The following is a 25,142-nucleotide window of genomic DNA, read 5'->3' on the forward strand; positions in this document are numbered from 1 at the left end:
ATATATATATATATATATATATATCATCATAATGAAATGGTGCATGAATCAATAACAACCACATATCACAACATAAAACCATTTAGCAAAAGCTTGTTCCCAAAGCACTTGTTTTAAGATAAAGTTGTATAAAATCATTCAAATGCTTTGTACAAAACAGTCACATTCCTAAAATGATTTTGAAATGCAGTTCACTCGCCTGACAAAACTAGCACCAAGAAGGTCTTAATCCAAGTAGTCCCGGAATACCATTAAAACCTATATTTCTCAATAAACCATAACAACCTCAATTAAGTGGTAAATTAAATCTAATAATTCTAATGAATTTACAATAGGCAATCTACCCTCTAACCTAACATTTAACCTAAGTTTCTAGTCTAATTCACAAACCCATTTGGCCAACTACTCCAATTTAAATTTCGTAGCCTAGATGAGCTTGGAGGCATGAAGATCAACCAAAAACCTAATCTTTCCAAGAAAATAATTTGAAGAAATTAGATAATAAATCTGAAAATATAACCATAAATTCCAAAATTCCAAAAGTTGAAAATATATACCTTTCAATCTTGAAAATGAAGATTTGAAGCCAAAAATCCTAGTGTTGTTGAAAGTGAAGTAGAAATAGAAAATATAAGAAACAAGGAGAGATTTTTCTCTCTCTCTCCTAGGGTTTAAATGTGCTGAAAATTGGGGTTAAAAGCTGCCAATTCAGTGCCCAAGAAGTTAGGAGAAGGAAGGATTAGGAAAAGAGAAGAAATAAAAAGAAAACAAGGAAAAATCACATGAAAAATTTGATTTTCATGGAGGTGGAATGAAAAATGGCATTGGATGGGTGAGGAAGAAGAAAAAGGTGCTGCAAGCTTGAAGAATCTGCTGGAAATTTGAAGAAGTTGTTATAAACTTGGACATTTATGCCTTATATTTATCCATTTTCTCACGTAATTACCAAAATGCCCTTAACAAGGTCATTTTGTCTTCTTCCTATCCTTTGTGCAATCTTTTTACTCTTTTGACAATGAGACAAAATCCATAATAGTCTAGAATTACTCGAGTTCATGAACATGTAAAAATTTAGACTTGAGATGTAAAATGACCATTTTGCCCTTATCGTGAAATTATCATTATTTTTAATTTCCTCATTTATTTACCATCGTAAACATCATTTATTCATTCCTTAGGCCTATTTAGACCTTAATAACATAAAAAAACCCACTCGTAGGAGCCTACCATGAGAAATTATGAAATTACCTCTGGTCCGCATTATCGTGTCTACTTTTAGTTACGTGTTTATAGAGGTCAAGATTTCACAAGTTCACTTTTGAATTACCCTTTTAACTCAGTAATCAACCTTAATTGGCATCCGTAAACTTTATTAGCCACCGTATCAAAATACAGGGTATTATAGTATCCTTGATAACTGACTATGAGAATAATTTTGCCACGAGCCAAGCTTTTCAGGAAATCATAAGCCTCGTTGTTTAATTGAGTGAAATGAATCTATTTTATCCTATTAAAATGAGTTCGAAATGCTGTGAATCATTTTTATGCTAATCTATTTTAGCTGTCTCCATTTACTCAGCTTTAGATATTTTAGATGGTATTTGTTTACTCACTGGGATTATATAATCTCACCACCTTCCTTTCCACCCATTTCAGGCTCAGGATAGTTTGTAGATAGCTGATATCGTCGAAGGCTACAGTTGGCTTTACTTCCTCAAAAACTGTAGGTTCATAGCCTTCATTACTTTTAGTCATTTAGAGGCCCACGTGTCATTGTAAATTTAATTACATACCTTGACTATCTGTATTACAATATGTATGAATTTATTTCGCTTTTACGCTACAAAAATTCCTTACAGATAACTCTATAAAAATTATTTTATAAGAAAATGGAATATTTTATTGAATATTTTTATTATATTTAAATAGTCATAATTTCACTATAAATGAATGTTTTAGACATCTAAACTTATTTTTGATTATGAAATATGTGTTTTGCACTCGTATACTATGTTTTAGCTGGTTTCGAAATATTTGAGAAAAATGACCAAAATACCCCTGTGTAGTTGAAATTTCTCTTTGATTGTTTTTGAATTGAAATTGGGTCATATCACTTTAAAACATGATTTTAGTAACTAATACTCATAGGCAAAGCGAGAAAACTGATGTTAAGCCTTGTGAGGTTTCGATTGGCATTTCGGGTAATTAATGTTATCGGGACATCGCGGTGGTTGTCACGGGCACGAGAAGAGTACCGGGTCGTGACACTAAAACACCTAGCTAGTGAGAGAGAATATGGAAGTAAGTCTTTCAAGGGTTTTAAAGTGAGAGAGTGAAAGAGCACAAAGGTTCTATGAAAGGGTACGCAAAAGCATGAAAAGTGGAGCTAGCTTGAGAGAGTTATGGAAGCTTGAAGAGAACTCCAATGGCGGATGAAGAAATGTGAGAGGGAAGAAGGAAGAAGAAGCTGATGGAAGAAAAGGATCTTTATAGCTAGAACTTATCCAATTTCCACTTAAATTACAAAAATACCCTCAACAAGTTAGCTTGTTCCCTCCAATTCTTTGTGCAATCTTTTTACTCTTTTTACATTGAAACAAAGTCCAGAATGGTCTAAAAATACTCGAGTACACGAAAACTTAAAAATTCTTGACTCGAGATGAAAAATGACAATTTTGCCCATACCTTGGAAATCATCATTATTTTTATTTCCTTCGTCATTTACCCTTATTTTCATCATTCATTTATGCCTTAGGCCTACTTAGGCCTTAATATTGTTTGGAAGCATACTTCTAGGGGCTCACTAAGGAAATTATGAAATTACCCCTCGTTCGAGTTATGGCATCTACACCTAGTTATGAGGCTATAGAGGTCGAGGTTTCACATTAATGATGAGGGGAGTCACTTTTGCAGCAAATATGTCGATGCACTTCTTGCAAAGTATGGACTTAAACACAAGGTTGCAATTGCATACCATCCTTAAACTATTGGGCAAACAGAAGTGTCCATTAGAGATATTAAAAGAATTCTGGAGAAAACGGTTTGTCCCTTAAGAAAAGACTAGGGAAGAAGATTGGATGATACATTATGGGCTTATTGGATTGCTTATAAGACACCAATTGACATGTCTCCATACAAGTTAGTCTTTGGAAAAGCTTGTCATTTACCGGTGGAACTTGAGCATAAGGCTTATTGGGCAATGAATAAATTGAATTTGGATCTACAAGCAGCGGGTGAGAAAAGGCTGTTGCAATTAAATGAACTTGATGGGTTTTGCCTTCAAGCTTACGAGAATGCCAAATTGTATAAAGAGAAGACAAAACAATGGCATGATAGGAAGATAGTGGAATGAAGCTTTGAGCCCGGCCAATTGGTGTTGCTATATAGTTCTCACTTGAAATTATTCCCTAGAAAACTAAAATCACGGTGGTCGGGGCCTTTCGTTATTTCAAAAGCCTCTCCACATGGTGCTGTTCAAGTAATGGATAACAAGACAAATGAAACATTCAAGGTTAATGGACAACATTTGAAGCACTATTTCAAAGGGAAGATTGATTGTCAACGCTCATCAATCCACCTAGCCGACCTTCATTAAGCCCTCGAAAAGTCTGACTGAAGACTTTAAAGCAAGCATGTCACGACCCAATTTCTTGAGCCATGACCGGCACATGAGCTCAATGAGCATAGCTCACTAAGCCCAAGCAAGCCTATCCATTTACCTTTGCTTAACAAATTTATCATATTATGCATACACACACTTTTTTTTTCGGGTGTGAACATAGCCAAAACACAATGGCATTATCGATAATAATATACATGCACTATACCAGTCATGTATTTAGCAATTTACATTGCATATACATATTCACATTGTTAGATTGTATTCACAATACAAAAGGACCCATGACTTCCAGCGGAGACATTTACAATAAAAGGGATTACTATCGAATGCCAGACACATACCCAGGAGATGCACTACGGGGACTCCTCGATCTAGGGTCCAACAGTCACCTGATCTGAAAACATGAATTTTTATAAAACGTGAGTACAATACTCAGTGAGTGAACAAGAAAGGGACAAGCATACCATAAGGAATGTTTATCGAAATCATGATGCATTCATTTTCTCAAAACCATGCAATTGTTTTAGCTCCTTTAAACCCCTCATGTAAACCCCACATGAGTAAATCACTTTACAAAAATCCATGCTCAACTATGGTACCAAAGAAATGGGAAATATGGCAAAAACCCACAAGTTAGCAAAATGGACAGAAAGTTTCTCGCTGTAGCGAACTTCATTCTCGCTGCAGCGAGAACCAGAACATCAAGGAAAAAGTCTCATTTTTCCCTTAAAACAAGTCATCCTGCTAAAATAACAATAGCAACATGTAACACATGTAAACTTCCAAATTTCAACAAAACAAATGCTTACATATTTGCATTTACAACCATATACCCATCATCAACATGCACACCATCCCATCATCATCATCATGCACATCATCCCATCATCATCATCTCATATGCAACGGCTTATGCTATTGTCACTAGGGGGTGGGAGATCACGAAGCATCCCCCCCTTCACTCGGCAAGAGGTGCACTTCACTCCGGATCACGAAGCAACGGAGCAGTCCCTTCCCTCCTCTTCCAAGCTCTTGGGCGGAGAGTCATACTTCGCCACAGATCATACCTATCAAAGCACTCATAGGGTGGAAGATCACGAAGCATCCAGCCCTATAAGCTACGGAGGCAACAACGGCTTATGTGCACTCCCACTCACACATAGCCGGGTCAGCAACGGCTTATGTGCACTCCTACTCGCACATAGCCGGGTTCAAATCAACATGTAAAGAAGCATCCAATGCATATCATGCATTTTATCATATTGTGATAACACATAAACCATTGTATAGCACATTTTCACAATATAAAATCATTTTACTAAAAGCTTGTTCCCAAGGTACATTTTCTAAGACAAGTTGGATAGAATCTTTCATATTCCCCAAAACAAGTTTGAAATGCAAGTCCACTCACCGGTATCAGGAGTAGAAATACTCCTATTTTCAGTCCGCGGGTACAGTCCTTTACCCGTATCCAATGGCTCACCACCTAGCCATAATCCATGACACATATTCCAATTAAATTGTGTCTAACAGTCATAAGCTATTTCAGGCTCGATATATATATGATATGAAATGAAAAATGCACGGGTAGCCATCTAGACCCGGTATTGGCCTAAGTCGATTTTTCATCCGATAAATTGGCCAATGCGTCCAATTTCACTCCAAATTAATCCATTTCTCCTCTAATACCTTAATTTACCACATACCATTTAAATAAAGCCAAATTCAGCATTAGAACCCTCACAGTTCCTTATAGAAAAATTCGGTCATTTGGTGCACTAGCACCGAAATTTTTTCTACATAACCGTTTCACCTTAATTCATCATTTTCCAAGCCATTTTCCTTGAAATAAAAACAATCCCCCATTGATATTCAGCCCTCATGGTTCGACCAACAAGGAACCCTAGAGAAATTGAATATTTCTTTTGTGTTTTTGTTCATAACCATGCTTAACTATCCCTAAACACTAACATAGTCTAAAATCAAATTATTCCAACAACAATTCCTCTTCCATACCCATTTTTCAGAATTGAATTCATCATGATAACTCAATATTCAACCATGGAAATCAAGAACAAAAGCATGGGTAAGCTAGGTCAAGAAGTAATTAAAGAAATTTTTAACTTACCTAGCTTCTTTCCTTGATTTCTTCACTTTTTCTTTGAATTTCCACCTAGGTTTTCTTATTTTTCCTTTTGTTCTTCCTTTTTTCTTGTTGCTGTATGCCTAGGCCGAATATGGTGAGGGAATTGGGGATTTAATGGGCTGATTTCTATAGAAAATAATAAAATAATCAAGCATGCCATGTGTCACATGCTTATTGACCCAATTTTTAACTTTTTGACTTTTTCTTCTTAATTTTCCACCACAAATATTCTGGTATTTATCCAATCCTACCACAATTAAAATCCCTTGGTCTTGACAAGTGCTGGGGTGAAAATTTTACTGATTTGCCCTCGGGACGAAAAAATTATGATTTTGCCCTTACTCTCCGAAATGTACCGAAATCTCATTTTTTCTACTTTTCAACCTAAAATAACACTAATATTGATCAATATTAACCAAATGGGGCAAAAATTGTTTAAAAAACATTTTCGTTTAGTCCTCTAGTGGTAAAATTACCATTTTGCCCTTGTGCTCCATAAATACCGGGAATCACAAGTTTTCACTGCTAAACATCATTTTATACTCCAATAATCATAATTATATTTCATATAATTATTCTTCGTCAAATGTGATCAAATCTTGGCTAAAAATCTTCATTTTATCATCAAATGGTAAAATGACCGTTTTGTCCCTAATTGGTCAATTTTCTGATGGACTCCAAACGGGACCTTGAACTCCAAATCACTATTCTAAGCCATTCTATTGGTTTTAAAATTTTCAAATTCCTCTTAGAATTTCTATTTGAACTAGTTCAAGGCTCGATTTAACTTAGTTGTACCACTCGATACAATATCGTCTTTTAATCGAGCTTGACAAGGTCTCACAAAGCACTTCTTGGGAGACAACCTAAGTTTTTCACTCCTAATTCTCTTGTTTTAAAGTTTAATCATTAGGTTATAGAATGCTTTACATTTTTATTCTCTCTTTCTCCCATCTTTGCTTTGATACTATCATTTTTAGTCTTATTTACTTACCATTTTCATACATAGCAGTATAGTTTTAACTTTGCTCTTTTTAATTTTTTCTGACAGAAATAAGGGGGGGAACACAAAAAGTTTCTCACTGCAGTGAATTTTTATTCTCGCTGTAGTGAATTTTGGACAACAAAAACATGAGAAATAGAAAGTTTCTCATTGCAACGAGTTCACATTTCACTGCAACGAAAACCCAAACTGAAAAAAAGTCATTGTACTTGAGAGTTTTTGGCTACAGCAAACTCCAATTCTTGCTGTAGCGAATTTAGTGCAGAGAAGACCAAGAGAAACAGAAAGTTTCTTGCTGTAGCAAGAATCCAACCTCGTTGCAGTGAGATAAAAGCAAAGAGAAACATGAGAAACAGAAAGTTTCTCGCTGTAGCGAGAAAAAAGTGCATTAAAAGGTAGAAACTAGAAAGTTTCTCGCTACAGCGAGAACCTTACCTCACTACAACGAGATATTATGTTGAAGCTGCTTCCTTCCTTGAGATTTTCTCGCTGCAGTGAGATGTTGGGCCTTCCCTACTATAAATGTTGTATTTTTTCCCCTTTTTCCTTTCTCTCAAATTTTAAACCCTAACTCCATTCTGCTTCCAAAATCCTCTCCCACAGACTCTAATTTCTCTCACACCTGTTCACACAATCTTCACAAATCATAAAATACTTGCCACCAAATTCAAGGTTTGAGGATTTTAGTCAAGGGTTATTCATAAAAAAATCAAGGTTTGGGTAAGCGACTCTTTAGTTTTGCCTAAATTTTCAATTTTTAAGAAAGTGATTGTGTTAGAGATTTTGGTGACTAATTTTTATTCAGCATTGCTTAACTTTAAGAGTAGTGGCAAACTCTTTGAAATTTGATGAAGTGTATATGATGGATTTAGAGAATTTTGATAATTGTTGAATTAGGATATTAGCAATTTTCTACATAGTGTATGGAATTTGAGAGTTATCTGCATTAGAAATCTTTTAAGGTGGTTGGAAGGAATTATTGAGAGAATTGTGGATTGTGGTTGATTGTGATAAAAATTTGGTGATTAATGGGTATTGGTAGTACTAGACTTGTATTAAGAGTTGTAAATTGGACAATTTTGATAGAACCATGCCCCTAAAAAAGCTAGGATGGGTAATGCTGGGTTTGATAGAACAAAATTTGTGTCAACCTAGGCTTTGCACAGACACACTCAGTCCTTGCTACACAAATCTCTGGTACTTGAAAGAGGGATTGATTTGCCCTAAATCCGTTATAGCCATATCTCGGATATAATTGAGGAAAGAAGATGGCAAACCTTTTGTGCATAACCTAAGGCGGTAGTCATTCCTATAGTTAGGGAGTTCTATGCCTATGTAGTAGAACATGAAAATGGAATGGCCTTTTATAAAGGAAGGAAAGTACCATTTGACAGCCACACCATTAATAGGTTCTACAATACCCTAGATTTAGAGACTAATGGGTACATGCAATACATTAATGGGGAGGTTGACTTAGAGGAGGTAATTAGCTTATTGGGAAACCTCAAGACCATATGGAGATTAGCTAGGGGGTTCTAGCAATGTTAAAGGCAAGCGCTCTCAAAAGTGAATATAAAAGTTTGGCACCATTTTGTTTCAGCCAAACTGCTACCAAACAAACATACAAGTTATGTGACCAAAGACCAAGCTGTCTTGATATATGCCATCCTCTTAGGTAAGTCCATTAACATTGGTCAATTAATTTTCTCCAACATTCTTCACACTGCTGGTTCTAGTTGGGATGGCTTTTGGTATTCGTCACTCATCATCGTGTTGTGCAAAAAAGCGGGTGTCCAATGGAGCGAAGACTAGGAAATTATGCAACCAAAAGCTCTAGTAGATAGTGGGATTATGCAGAGGATGCAACTCCATCAATCTCAAGCTGCTAGTGCAAGTTCATCCACTCCGCCAAGACCTTCATCTAGTATCAGACAAGCTACACTGCCACAACAAATGAATCGCTTAGAGCGACGAATAGGGAACATGGAGCAGATGTTACACGCTATTGCAAAGCACATGGGAATGGATATGGAAAATTTCCCACCACCAACAGAGGACACAACTGATGATAAGGACGGGGAGAAGGACAACGAATCTTTTTGAAGGGGAGTACTATTTCCTATGCTTTTATTAACATTGGGGACAATGTTAGATTTAAGTTTGGGGGGGAATTTTAAAATTTTTAAAACTTTGTTTTTATAGGTTTTTGCTTTTAGAATTTTAAAACTTTGCTTTTATATTTCTTGCTTTTAGGTGTTAGTGATAGTTTTTGCTTTTGAATTTCAAGTTAGGAAGTTAACTTATCTAATTTCTGAAATTGTTGGATTGAATGATTCATTGCTCCAATAAATTAGATTTACTTATCCAATGAAGAAAAATAGTTTCCTTTTAGTCTTATGATCATAGTGAATATGAATATTGTGTGAGTATTTTGTTGAACTTTTTTGCTAAGCGTTATTGTAAATTGTGTTTTTCTACCTTATTGTGCACATGTTTCTTGCTTTAACTAATTGTGATCACTTAGACAGAGTTTATGCAAATGTGAATTTTTGAATAAAATCTTGAGTTTTAGAATTTGTTTTAGTTTCTCTCGAGGGAAAATCCTAGGCTACACTTAGTTAGGGAGATGACTTAGGCCATCTTTGGATCGATTGAGCTTTTTGAGCCTGCCATATATAATTATATCCTTTGTCACCCTTGTTTGAGCAAAAAAAAATTTTTTCTTTCATCACACACTTAGTAAAAAGCCTTAACCTATAAATAAAATTCCCACTTTTAACACCCATCACTCCTAAGTGCATAGATTATTTCTAGGAGATGTTTTGAGTGTAGAAATAGTGAGAAAGGGTGAAGAAGTGGAATTAAAATGAAAAAAAAAAGTACAGAAATTCACCCATTACTTACCATAAAATGACATAAGTTTGGGGGTGTCAATTCAAAAAAAAAAAAGAGGATAAAGTGTTTGATGGAAATTAAAGGATGATGAATTGAAGAAAAAGGGTTTGATTAGAAGAAGTGAAAAGCAAAGCTTAATAGAGATCCTAGAATAATCAAGTGCTTAGGGTGATTTGAGCTACATTTTATCCTTTATCATACCTTGACCCTAGCCACTCATTACAAGCTAGATAAAGTCCTAAAGATCCTTGATTGAGTGTTAGCGTACATTAGTGGAGAGAAAAATGAAGAGCAAACTTATGAAACTCTTGACTAATTTAAATTCTTGCATGAGCTTAAACTAATCCGAGTGACATGATATGTATTTCAAGGAATTTTACACACACCCACGGGGAAACCAATTGAAAATGAGCTTGCAATTTTGTTGATACATGAACTTGAACATTATTTGTGATTTTTCTGTGAGCTCAAAAATTAGGCAACTTACGAGGAATTTAAAGGTAATCTTTGAGTTGGTGCAATGAATTTGCCATTTAATGTTTTCAGTCTCATGCGGATTGTTTTAAGTTTTGCTCGAGGACTAGCAAAAGATTAGGTTTGGGGGTGTGATAACTCTATTATATAGAGTTATCATATGGTTCTTTGGAGCATGAATTTTGCTAAATCTTTTAGTTTTCTATGTAGTCCTTAGGAAATTTCTATGTTTTTTTTTAGTAGAAGTTAACTGTTATGGTGTCAAGTTCCATTTAAGCAATTTTAGCTTAATTTCTTTTCAAAATCCCTTAATTCAGCCTCTGATCATCTAACCTCTTAATGTTAAAGGAATCGTGAAGCTGAAAATAAAGCTAAAAGTGAGGACCACAGTAACTTTGCACTAGGCAACTTGAAGGAGGAAAACATGGAAACAACAAGCTTCTAGAGCTGCAGCACTGTCCAGTGAAGAGAGGTAAAATGTCCAAGGTAGAGAGTTTCTCATTCCAGAAAAATTCCATTCTTGCTGCAGCGAGAAACAAGGCAAATGAAATCAGAAGGATTTTCACTGCAGCGAAAATCCAATCTCGTTGCAGTAAAAATGAGGCTGTTTGTAATGCCAAGTCAAAAAGTTTCTTGCTGCAATGAGAACACATCAGAAAAAGAATATTCTTTGCACGAGATTTTAAGTCAAGGCTGAAAGAAAAGGGGGTATAAATAGAAAGTTTTGCATTGAAAAAGAAGGGGATTCGAGGAGAAACTTTTGGCAAAAAGAGGCAGAAGCAAAAAGGGAAAGAGAAGAAGAATCAATGGCTAGAGCTTGTAACGCTACAACAGAACATCTTCCTCTCTCTAGATTTGACTCTCTCTCTATCTCATTTTGTAAAACAATGCTTTTGTTTGCTAAAATGTGTACTCTCCTCTTTGAAATGTTGAGCTAAAATTATTAATCTAGGATTATGGTTGATTTTAATATGTAGCTTCGATATTGTGTTGGTTTGCTGCTTATTCTCATTGGAAATATTGATGTTTACTCAAATTAGAGCTTATTGCCCATTTATTTACTTGATCACCATTTACATGTGTCTAGGTATTTAGATGACACTTGAGAAAGTTAGTCTAAATTAGACCTTGATTTGGATAATGTGTGTTCAATACACTTAAAAATGAATTTCAGTGTTTAGATGTGCAATTAAAGTCGACATATGTTTAATTGCCACACATAGTCAATTTGTAGAACCTTAGCTTAAATAACTTAATTTAGTTATCTCCTATAGACATATAGTGATTCAATTAGGTTAAGCAAGTGTGTAATATCTCGACGGAGAAGTACACATACTTTAAGATTCTAGACTAACATCAACTTTCATTAAGATTAAGTAATTAAGCAAACCCAATTCCGAGTGAAATATTAAAGGATACCATAATCCTTGACTATTATACCTTTGTTTCCACCCCAATTTATTATTTGCACCATTTAGATTAGAGTTAGTTAATTATATTACATTTTAATTATAGTTCAAAATTTGGTACTTGGATAAAATTAGCTTGTTTTAATTTTAGTAGTTAGCAACAACTTAGATCAACTCCTTGAGGATCGACAACTCAACTTATCACTTTACTATTTGTTGTGATCGTGTATGCTTGCACGTAATCTTTGCTTGTATTTTGCATTGAATTTTGAGCTTATCCCATATTGCACAAGCAAAAGATAAATTTTTCCACAACACAACCTTAACCAATCCCAATTGGTTGTAGGGCTCATCCTAACACTACCTTACTCTATATATCATAATTAAGAGCTAATTAAATCCAAAAGGCTTGTGATGAAGCAAGAAACCTGAAAAGAGAATGAGATAGTCGAAAATCCTATAGTCAAAATCTTTGCTTCTTCACCTTTAGGATTTGTCAAATCTTCAGCTACCCAAGTGTTTGGCCTCTAATAGTAATTCAAACAGTGACCAAATAAGACATTCTCAAAGGTAGGATTTACTTGTGCTAGCAACTTTTGTTTCCAAAAAAAAAAAAAACCAAAAGTTGTTGAATCTTATTTCTATCAGACAAAGAAAACTATTTTCCTTTTCTTATTTTTATGAAATGGCTAAGAAATGGCTGAAGGCTTAGAGTTTTAGTTGGCTAACATGTTTGGATAAGCCTTACAACCAATTGGGGTTGGTTAAGGCTTGATTCCAATCATTCAAAAATATCATTCATGTTGAATGATTAGAGGTTTTCCTTCATCAATAAGACATCAATTATAATGAGTTATAAGTCTAATTGGATAATGTCCATGAGATTAATATGCCTTGCAATGGAACTATAATGTGTTGCAGTTATGAGATCCTTATGCATCAAAGTATAATCTCAAAATGTTCCTAGTCAATGTATCATTAAGACTTGACATCAATGATGCTTAGAGACTAGTATATTCTATATTCTTTACTTTGGAAGTAAGCAATCGATCTCATTGATTGAAGTATAGAGATACTTGGAACTAAAATATAAGTGCTTGCTTAGAATAGCAAGTTCACTAGACATGACCCACCACGAGAAATGCATTAGGTATTTCACGTACGTGTCTATGCAATACTTCTCATGTGTTAGTTGTGTAAATACTCCTTAGACTTGAGATGCTAGGTTGTCTTATGTGTGGAGTGCTATGCTTTGATTTCATCCCTATAGGTGCCTAACCGAGGATGCCAAAAAAGGATGCCTTTGGGTATAACATGAAGCATGTGAAGGTAAATAAGTGGTCAAGATAGGAATCATCACCTCAAGTGATTCAGAGGACATATCGTAATAGTTCTTGGTTGATATTAGCTTATTAAAGTCCTTGGCCAATGCAATTTAAAGATTATGAAAGGAATTTCATAAGTTTCTGTAAAGCTGATGATCAAACTTTAAGAACGAATATGGAGATCAATAAGAGTAGAAACTGCACCATGCTCTTATCATCTTCGGGATATATGATGAGGAAATGAATTATACTAAAAAATTGATCACTAAAAGGTTGAATCAAACCATCTTGATTGTCAAACATTAGGGTGGCCATGATGGATTGCTAGATCCCAATCTTGGTCTATGAACTTTAGGTAGTTTACTTGATTAATGATAAATTTAAAGTAGTTTAAATTTATCTAATTCTAACTTTAACTTAAGAATTATATGTTGAATTCATTGCTAATATGTTAGAAGCCTAATGGGTTGCACATCTAAAATGAATGTTGAAAATAAAATGGGAGAGGTGATTAAGTTGGACTTAATCAAATTAGAAATTGTGAGCTTCTCAAGCACTTGATTAAAATTGTTTAATTAAGTTATGCTTAATTAATTAAATTGTTTAATTAAGTTGTGCTTAATTAATTAAATTATTTAATTAAGTTATTGGGCCTAATGGATTAAAATTGTTTAATCAAATTGTTGCGCTTGATTAATTAAATTATTTAATTAAGTTATTGGGCTTAATTGATTAGATTAAACAATTAAGTTAACTAGGCTTTTTTAGGACTTAATTAAATTGTTTAATCAAATTATTCGATTAATTGGCAATTACAAAATAGCTTTATAATTAGAGTTTAAAATTAATCCAAGGAATAAATACCTTGCTATAACCTCCAAACAAAAAAAGAGAGAGTGGTTGAAAAATTAGAAGAATGGCACATTAGAAATTCCTTTTGCCTTGCCGCTCCTTGTGTGGAGAAAAATAGTTTCTCATTCACTTGATCTCTTTTGTTTCTTCAGCCCCAAATTTTTTGTGTGGATTATGAGTTTATGAAACTCATCTTTGCTAGCACATTGTTAAGGCATAGCACTCTTAATCCTTAAAGAAGGATTTTCTAATTCATTGGTGTGGATTACCGTTAAAGGTTGCACAAGGATTCCTTGGACATTTTTTGTTTGCAACAACCGGGCTAAGGTGGTTGAGCTTTTTGAAGGTTGGTTTGGTGGTTTAACAAAAGATTCATTAACCTTTGTTATTTAGGTAAAGTGATACAATCATATAATATAATTATTAATTTAATTCTGTACTTAATTTGGCATAGAAGAGATCCTAGGAGGGTGAGGCGTAATTCAATTTGTAAATTTTATTTTTGTTGTGTTTTTAGTTGTATATGATGCATGATCAGTGTAACGACCGCTCCTCTATCGCTACCGACGTCCGAGACCTCCGAGAAAGACTTGCCAAGTCTTGAACAAGCCGTACTAAAAATGATCGTTAGTTCACTACATACAATCGCCATTCCATATTGGTACTTAAAACAATATACTTTCGTATAATGATTTGAACCATAAACATAATAATTGATTCAACCTTTTAACCTTTTATTCACAAGTATATACATTGAAATCCACAATCTCCAATTTAGTACTTATATCAAAACCAAAATCCGTTTACAACTTAATAAATAAAGCGCTACGACTCGACCTCTAACAACGAAACGACTCGGAGTGGAAGGCTAAGAGGTGCAGTTACCTATACTGCAGTAAGTGTCCGAGTGCTAAATAGCACACTTGAGGTTTACTTATCTGTAAAAGGAAATAAAAGGGGTGAGTCTCACAAACTCAGTGATCATAGACTCCGTGAGTAACGTGTAGATGGGAAACAAACATAACGTAGATAAATTTGAATATTAAAATATAAGAATATATAAACTGTTTAAAACATAAAACGAAGATTTGTGCCTTATATGAAAATCAAGGATTCAATGTAAGATAGTTATCTCAAACCAAATATATATATCAAATCCGGTGCGCATAAAAGTTTCCACGTAAAAACCATTTAATATCTTTATTCAAATCAAATCATTTCGAGCGTCACATTAAAAATTGATGTACGTAGAAGATTTCAATCCTCGAATTCATTTAATGATTTTCTCAAATCAAGTCGATAAAATTGAGCAAGCTCCCACGTAATCAAATGCTATTCAAGTTCATTTACAAACCACAGATCGCCTCGTACGTGAAGAGTTTAAATCCATATCATCGTTTAAAAGGGGAGCTGTAGAAAATCGTATACCTTTCACCATGCAAAGAAATACGAGTTTGAAAACCTAAAGAGATGCAACTCTCCAGTAGGAAATAGCAATAAAACCCGTGGTCTCGCTACCATGTAATAACATCCGGGAGCAGTGCTTCCATCGGATTCCCAAATGCCATGGCAGTCTCAACGATGTTGGCCAACATCGGAAAAGTCAAGTGCTCGTAACCTCGAATATCACTAGTGGCCTAGCCATGTATATATCTCATAAGTCGTGGCCCTTGCCACACCTAACCACCCGTAGGCGAACCAAAGGTTCTCTTGCTAGAGCTAACTCATGCACGAGGGTCACACTTAATCGAAGTGAAAGCTGACTTACTCTCGAATCTCTTGGTTTAATAAAATCATTTAAAAATCCAAGTCGGGTTTTCAAAGAATAATTTTCTAAATACCGCTCACCGTATCATGTTAAAACTCTCTTTTTATAATACTTATATTATAAATATTTGCATGATATTTTTATAACGAAATGGCATGGTGAATACATAATAAATTTCATAAATGCACACCACATAAACAATAAGGCACATTTTGAATAGAAACCGTATTGAAAAGCTTGTTTCCCGGTTTAAAACACTTTACGTATATAATTTCTACATATATATTCAAAACATATTCAAACATCATAGCAATTACAAATTTTCCTAGAATTCTACCAGCTCATACTTTCCACAATTTGCGTGTAAAATAAGCCATACGTCTCTATATATATATAATTACAGGAATTTTAAAATAGACACCCCCTACTCACATTATGATAGCGAGATACTACATCGCTATTTCTACTTGTCAATCGCTCGTTACTTGGTTCGGCACGTCAGTGTCATAGCCTAATTTCTCGGGCCATGACCAGCGCATAGGCCCAATAGGCATAGCCCACTAAGCCCAAGCAAGCCTCTTTATGCAATTCCAATTATCATTCCCATCCATCATCTTTAAAATGAAGTGCTGTAACTCTCAAAAGTAAATGTTCCAGTAATATTTTATAATAACTGAATATTCATATTTATATTATATCAAAGTACTGTCATCATCAATCCAACATATACATACTTCATTTATAACATGACTCTTAGTAGTTTACATTACATATACATATTCACAAGTAATAGACTCGAGACCGTCAGCGGATTGACTTTGGGTGAAGATACAGCTACTGAGATGCCATAGTACCTACTAAGAAGACGAGCATATGTGTGCGACTCAATCTAGATCCCAACTGTCTTCGAATATGAACACATGAATTTTAAAAAATGTGAGTATAAAACTCAATGAGTGAACATAAGAAGGGAACAAGCAATCGATAGAAAGAACTTGGAAATCATGATGCACTTGTTTCAAAAACAATGCACTTGATTTAATTTCTTACTAAAAACCCCTCATTTCAAACCTTGATTAATACCCTCATAGTGTTTCACAAACCTATGATCAATCCATGAAGTTAAATGGGTGAAAATAGGTCAAAATCAAGCAAAGTAGCAAGCATGGCAGCAAGTTTCTCGCTGCAGCGAGATTCGGGCGGCCAAAATAGAAAGTTTCTCGCTATAGTGAGAAATAGTGTTAGTTTGCATGTGTTTCAGTTGTTTTAGCATATATCCCACTACAGAAGTCTAATTGACCTGATTTTTAAACCATTAGAAAGGTAAGAAGCAGGGCTACAAGTTTTGTGTTTTCCACATTTCCCAGTTCGTAAAGGAAGGTGGTCAAAATCTTCATTAAATTAAAGGCACTGCATCAAAATCTGAGACTTTCTCGCTGCAGCGAGTTATTGGCTGCCAAAACAGAGTGTTTCTCACTGCAGCGAGAAGTAGGGCACCTAAGTGTAAAAAGGACCTCCTTTGCACTAAAAATTCATTTGGTGTTGCAATAAACTCAATTTTCAAGAAAATAGGACATTCTCAAAATTCGTCATGCCAATTTCAACATGAAATACTCAAAAATTTCCAAAGTTCAACATGCCAAAATTTCACATGCATTACAACCATATACTATATTCATGAACTTTTATTTCACAAACATATATATACATATATACATACATAAACACCAATGCCACCATCATCTCACCCAACTTATGTGCATCCCCCCACATCGTGCACATAACCGGAGTCATCGTGTGCATCCCACCACATCGTGCACACGGGGCACTATCATCATCTATCTCCCTCACCATCGTCATCACCGGCATGTGCATCCCCCCCACATCGTGTACACATACGGTTATCATTATCACACAATATCAACCATCAATGCACAACATATATATATATCAACATAATGTAGTACAAGAATCCATAACAGCCACATGTCACACATAGAGACAATTTATCAAGGGCTTATTCCCAAGGCACCATTTTTAAGAAAAATGGGACAAAATCATTAAAAGGTTTTGTGCAAATACATTCATATTCCCAAAATAATTTTGAAATGCAAGTTCACTCACGGGATTGTTGAACCTCTAATCGACTCTAACTTCGATTATTACTTCAAACGGACATGTGAGGCCTTGTTGGAACCTATCACCCACAATATAACTATAAAAAATATAACAGCCCATAAATCAAATTTCTAGCCATCTCTAACACCTTAAAATCAAATTTGAACTCATTTCTCACCTTGGTGATTTTTTTTTAATAGTTGAATTCCTTTTCAAAAGCTTCCAAGATACTATGGCAAGTCTCTTTTTCTCTCTCTAAAACTTTTAACTAGTGAGAGAAAGTGCTGAACAATGACTTTTTGAGGGTTTTAAGGTGTAAAAGTGGAAGAGCATGAAAAACCCTATGAAGAGTGGGCAAAAGCATGAAATTTGGACTTTCCATTAGGGATTTATAGAGGATTCAAGGTTTTCCTCCCATGGAGAATGAAGAAAACGTGAAATGAAGAGAAGGGTTGGGATGAAGAAGGAAAAGCTACTGAAGCATAGACATTTATGCTTCATGTAAATCCAAATTTCCACTAAAATTATCAAAATGCCTTTAACATGGTGGCTTTGTCTTCCTCCCATTCTTTGTGCAACCTTTTTGCTCTTTTGACACCGAAAAAAAGTCCATAATAGTGTAAAGGTACTCGAGTTCATGAAACTTAAAAATTTAGACTCGAGATGCAAAATGATCATTTTGCCCCTACCGTGGAAATTTTCATTATTTTTATCTTCCTCATTTATTTACTATCATAAACATCGTTCATTCATTCCTTAGGCCTATTTAGACCTTATTAGCATAAAAAAAACCCACTCGTAGGAGCTCACCAAGAGAAATTATGAAATTACCTCTAGTTATGTGCCTATGGAGATCGAGATTTCATAAGTTCACTTCTGAATTACCATTTTAACTCAATAATCAACCTCAGTTGGCATCCGTAAACTTTATTAACTATCGTATCAAAATACGAGGTACTACAGCCAGCACAGCTCACTTTCTTTACTTTTGCAATTTCATCATTTTTCATTTATTTATTTATTTTCTTCTTTCTTTCTATCTTTTTTCTTTTCTTTCCTTTCTCCTTTTTCCCTCTTTCTTCCGCCACTTATGCTCCCATTTCTTTCCCTTCACAAGATCTCTTTCTCACCATAGTTGCAGCCTCCATCCTTCCTCCTTCACTCTCAGCGTCGGTAACACTATCCCTCCTTGGCCCTCTCACAAACCAGCATCACAGCCCTTCCTTTCTCTCTCACAAATCAGTAGCAGCAATTCTTTCTTTCTCTCCCTTTTTCTTACTCTTGGCTGTAATGTTTCAAAGCTTCCTTTCTTTGCTTTTTCCTTCCTCTTCTCAAGGTTTTAACTCTTTAGAACCTCTCTCTTCCTTTTCCTTCCTCATATGGTCGGCCCCCACCTTTATTTCATTTCTTTACTTTCTTTATTCTTTATCATTTTATCTTATCATTCTCTCCATTTGGTCACATGGGCGGCTAGCCCATGAACCCATGCCTTCTTTTGACTTTTCCTCATCTAATTCATGTTTTAAATCTCATGGCCAACCTTTAAAGTATCATTCCCATCCGCTACCTCCATTCTTCTTTTTTTTTTTTTTATCTCCTTAGTTTTCTTTCTTTATTTATCCCATCCATTTAATTTACATATCATTTCACATACATTTTCCTTTTTAATGCCATCATATCATTCAATAATATCTCATTAGCCTCTAAATATTAAAATTACACATAACCCTAAACTTTTCTTTATTTATCATATAACCCTCCAAACTTTCATCTTTTACAATTTGATCCTTCCAACACTTTTTAAAATTCTAATTTCCTTCTATCTTTCTTCCTTTACATGTATACAATCAGAATAGTGAAGTTGCACTTCAACGTAGTATCACCATAATATTTAAATATTTACTCACTTGCGCTAGCTCAATTTAAATACAAGCACGCGGGTCTCACCTACGTCATTTTTCTCCAAAATTCATTTGTACTTCTTCTCCCCCACTTGATTGACCATATAATCCCTCTTCACGAGTAATTCCAACATTTGATTAAATATTAATATTTTAAGATTATTTTATTAAATATAATATTATTTTATTCTAAAATTTTTCACTTGTTTTCTTTGGTCCCGAAACGTCTTGTTATGTCCCGATTCACTTCCAAATAATCTTTTAGCTTGCTAATTCATCCTCGACAAAAATATTATTATTTTATTATTATTTTCGTGAGTGCGAAATATTTTACTCTTGACCATTCCTTTCACCTTTTATAACTCTTTATCACATAAATTTGTACCAATTAGTCCTTCGTCTTATCGGGATGGTTACTTTGACTAATATATGGGGCTACGGGGTGTTACAACCTACCCCACTTAAAAAGAATTCATCCTCGAATTCAGGTCAACATTGGGCCGTTAATCCCACTCTAGGATCTTATTTTATTCCTTCCTCTATAAGGAGTTTTGGTTTATCCACCTTGTTTACCTTCAATTCGATTAGAATACTTCATTTATGGCTATTATCATCTTTTAGAATCAAATTGGCAGCACCCTCCACAATCATTATCACTTATTATTAAGATGCCGAGTAGGCCTTTATCTCCATCATTAACTTTAAACCATAACTCCATCTCAATCATATCGATTTCGATCACATATTATATTTACTTATGTATACCTAATCACCATCTTATTACTTCGTTCCTTGTCAAACTTCTCGACATTCATTCATTCATTTCATCCCCATACAATGTTAGGTAGCTTATAGCATTATAACATGCCATATTCATTCCTATACATATTCTCAACATTGGAGGAAAATTAGCGCCTTCAATTATTCCCACATACTTCATGTTTATCTTGCATTTATGCAACTCCAATATTCTTCATCTTTTTGTCAATTACACATTCACAAATTCACACTTCTACATCATTCTTAATTTAATACAGTTCAAATTGTGTGGAAAGGCAATTCACTTGTCAATCTTTATCTCTAATTGTAATCCTTTCCTTCACCATTAAATTCTTTTCAATAGTTCTAGCCCTTCATGCTTTAAAATATATCATCATTATTATGACTTAGAACTTTTTAACCATCTTTGACAAGATTAGATTTTATCTTTCTTACTCGATCCTGCCAATTCTCGCATTATAATTCTATCACCATTTATTCTTCATCCATCGCATTATTACCGCATAGAGAATTCAGCATAATTATGAAATAACACTTCATTTATTCTTGCATCTCAATCATATCATTCCATCTTGACTATTATTTCGAATTCTCTTCATATCCACATAGTTCAATTTTCTAGTGGTATCTCTTATCATTGTACCACTTATGCAACTCATCAGATATATTGTGTTCAAAACTCAAATTACTAAAAGTAATACTTCACTTCCATCGGTTACACACGCAATTCCACATATACATATATATACTCATTTAGATGTCATCATTCATCACCATATACAAGGACCCTTGTCAACTATATCCAGATTGGATTCCCTTTTTACTTTTCTCAATTTTGATATTTTTAGTTTATCCTTCTATTTCACTTACAAAGATCATATTTAGTCCACTTAATATCCCTATTGATTTTTCACATTGGAGCTTATCTTAGTAACTTTCTAATTTCCCTTTGTACTTACATGTCACGATATCGAAGTCAATGAAGGAACCTTTCGGTTCAAGTAATATTCTCCAAATCATTTAAACCTCCACATAATAATGTTTAGTACCAAAGTTAATGAACCAATTTCAACTTTTACCACACTTAGAGATCTTGCTCATACGTCCAGTGCGTGAGATATTCCTAGCGTCGTGGCATCGGACAGTTGGTGTTGTGACAGTGCAACTGCTAGAAATTTCTTCTATAAGGAAATGCTCCTACTTTTAAGACTTCTACATTAGTTACATGCTCTAGGTCCAGTCAATACCTTTAAGCTTATGTTATCTTTTAGCATTGTGATCGATCAAACAAGTCTCACTTAGAGATATCCTTTCTATATGGTATGACAAATTTTCAATTTCATACTACCACACATAGTTATTCACCATTTGTAGTGTTCCATAATTCCTTTAATATTCGCAACTCATATAATTCAACCTTATCAACTTAAAATTTTCATGAAATTTGTCCATCTTAATCATTCTCCTTATGTTCACATTATTACTTCAAAAGTTAAGAATTTATTCTTCCCCTATTTTCACCATCACTTCTAATGATGTATATTATGTCAATTATCTTCACCTAGTATCAGGGCACTATGTCCCTCCATCCCATCAACTTTCATACTCCCCAAGGAATGGTTAAGAAATTCACAAACTTTTACCAATGCTAATCTCATTCAACCATGCATAACAAGTTCCAAACATTCAAGCAAATCATTAATTTAGTACCACAAAACTAGTTCGATTCACAAGAGATTAACCACATCCTAAGTTTTCCAAACAAATAATTTACAACCATATTTTAGTTCAACTACATCCCATAGTCTCACAATCTTCCTCCTTTCCTTTAGGACATATAATCTCAAAAGTATTGTTGCTTGAGCTCATACTTGTTCACTAGTCATCTTCCTCATGCTTTTCAGGATCCTTCTCATCTTCTTGGACCCTATTCAGCCAAGCTTGCTGTTGCCTCTCACATTCTTCCCTACTGACAGGTGCAACACCTCTTCCACAACTAGGAGGGAAGTCTCGGATAGCAGATACCTTTCTTGGACGAATATCTACCTTTGCAATTGACTCTTTTGTCTTTTCCTTATACCATTCCTCAAGAAATTTTTTCACTCCTTCCCGAATATCAAAGCTATCCTCACTTTCAAAGCTTTAACTACTTTAGAGACTTTCCCCACTATGAAACATTATTTCTAGTCCTGGTGGAATCCATCCAATAGAAAGTTAGGACGAGTTACTTGTTATGCTTTCACCTTCGAGCACATAATGACTTCGAGGAGTGGAGTCCATTGATCCCTCTTTAACACTAAGGGAACCTTTTCCTTTCTTCCCATTGCTGCTCATGTTATCGTAGGGGCACCTCAGGACCTTCATACAAACATGCATTAATTCTTAACCTCTTACGTACTATGATAAGGGTAGATTTCTAGATGAATCAGAGTTTATGTAGCCTCCTTCCCTTGATTTGTGTTGCGCACCCACAAACCAAGGACAAGACTATCACGACCCAATTTTCTAGCCATGACTGGCGCATGGGCCCAATGGACGTAGCCCATTAAGCCCAAGCAAGCCTATTTATATAATCGTACTCATTATCCCGTCAACTATTCTTACATTTACATCTCATAATCTCAACCCTTTAAGTACATTAATAGTAAATTATAACAATCAAAACTGCATTTATATTATCCCAAAATGACATTAACTATTGCCACTCATGGTAGCTTTACCAATCAAAATGTACATATATGGTCTAAGGTATACATCTTAGTACTTTACATCACAGGTACATATTTACAAAAAAAATGACTTTGGGCTTCCAACGGAGTGACTAAGGTGAAAGTGCGGCTATGAAATGCCAAGATACCTACCAAGGATATGAATCTACGAGAACACCTCGACCTAGTTACTAGCTGCCTCTTGATATGAAAACATGAATTTGAAAAAGTTGAGTATAAACTCAGTGAGTGAACATAAGAAGGGAACAAGCAATCAATAGGAAAAATTTGGAAATTATGATGCACTTGTTTCAAAAACAATGCAATTGATTTAATTTCTTACTAAAAACCCCTCCTTTCAAACTTTGATTAATAACCTCATAGTGTTGCAAAAACCCATGATCAATCCATGAAGTTAAATGGGTGAAAAATATGTCAAAACCAAGCAAGGTAGCAAGCATGGCAGCAAGTTTCTCGCTACAGCAAGAAATAGTGTCAGTTTGCATATGTTTTAGTTCGTCTAGTATATCTCCCACTACAGAAGTCCAATTGACCTGATTTTGGATCATTAGAATGATAAGAGGAAGGGCTACAACTTTTATGTTTACCAGGTTCTACAGTTCGGACGGGAAGATGTTCAAAATTTTCATCGAAGTGAAAGCATTGCACTAGAACCTGAGAGTTTCTCACTGCAGTGAGATTTATTCTCGTTGTAGCGAGAATCAGGCCAGTGTGACCCCTAAAACCTGAGATTTTCTCGTTGCAGCGAAAATGAATCTCACTCTAGTGAGAAACAAAGCATTTTAAATGAAATGGGTCTTGTTACATCAAAAGCCATTTTCTTGTTGAAATGAAAAGTAATTTGGGAGCAATTAACAATACCAACACACAACACAATCACAATTACTTTCATAAACTTTCTATAACATGTATTTACTGTTGCGACCCAAATTTTGGGCCATGATCGACTCATGGGCCTAATGGACGTAGTCCACTAAGCCCAAGCAAGCCTATTAATATAACCTTTTCACCATTCCATTAAAAGTTGCTAAGTCACATTTTATAACTTTGAATCAAAATAATACTAAACATTGCCATCTCATAGTGGCATACCAATCAAAATGTACATATATTATCTAAACATAATTTAATAATTTACATCAGTTTGTCTATACACGACAAAAGAGTACTCGACTTCCAGTAGAAAGACTTAAACAAATGTACAGCTACTGAATGCCGAGACATCTACCAAGGGTTGAATATACGAAGACACTTCGACCTAGTTACCAGCTACCTCGTGATCTGAAAACATGAAGTTGAAAATGGTGAGTATAAACCCAGTGAGTGAACAATAAGGGAACAAGCATACCATAAGGAATGTTTAACAAAATTCTGATGCATTCATTTTTTTCAAAACAATGCAATTTGTTTTAGTTCTTATTAAAGCCCCTCATGTAAACCCCACATGAGTAAATCATTTTATGAAAAGGGTCCATTCTCAACAAAGGATTTGGAGAGTGAAAACTTTAATAGCATTCATGCGAATTAGGTCAAATAAACTATGGGTCCTCGCTGCAGTGGAAATGCCTTTCCGTTATAGTGACACTTGATTTAAATTATCAACTAACTGAGGGTTTCTTACCTGGCCGAGGGTTTCTCACCAAACCTTCTCATTTTAAACTTAATTCATTTATTCCTTAATGTTGGAAGTCCATGCTCAACTATGGTACCAAAGAAATGGAAAATAGGGTAGCAACCGAACCAAATAAAGAGCAAAATAGAAAGTTTTGTCTCAAAACAAAAAGTTTCTCGCTGCAGCGAGAAGCTACAGTACCATTCTCGCTGCAGTGAGATTCCGGCCAGCACCACCCCTCCAAAACAGGGCACCAGCAAAAATATTCCCCTTTCCCTCAAGCAAAGGCCACCCTGTTCACATGACCAACACAACATGAAACTCATATAATTTCCCAAAGTTTAACATGTTAAATTTCTCAAATGCATTACATCCATATACCATATTATGAACTTTATATAACACACATGTTTACATATACATACATCATCATCATGTGTGCACTCCCTACTTGCACACTCCATCATCGTCATGTGTGCACTCCCTACTAGCACACTCAATCATCATC

The sequence above is a fragment of the Theobroma cacao genome, chromosome 2, assembly GCF_000208745.1.
Source record: "Theobroma cacao cultivar B97-61/B2 chromosome 2, Criollo_cocoa_genome_V2, whole genome shotgun sequence".
Classification (NCBI taxonomy): Eukaryota; Viridiplantae; Streptophyta; class Magnoliopsida; order Malvales; family Malvaceae; genus Theobroma; species Theobroma cacao.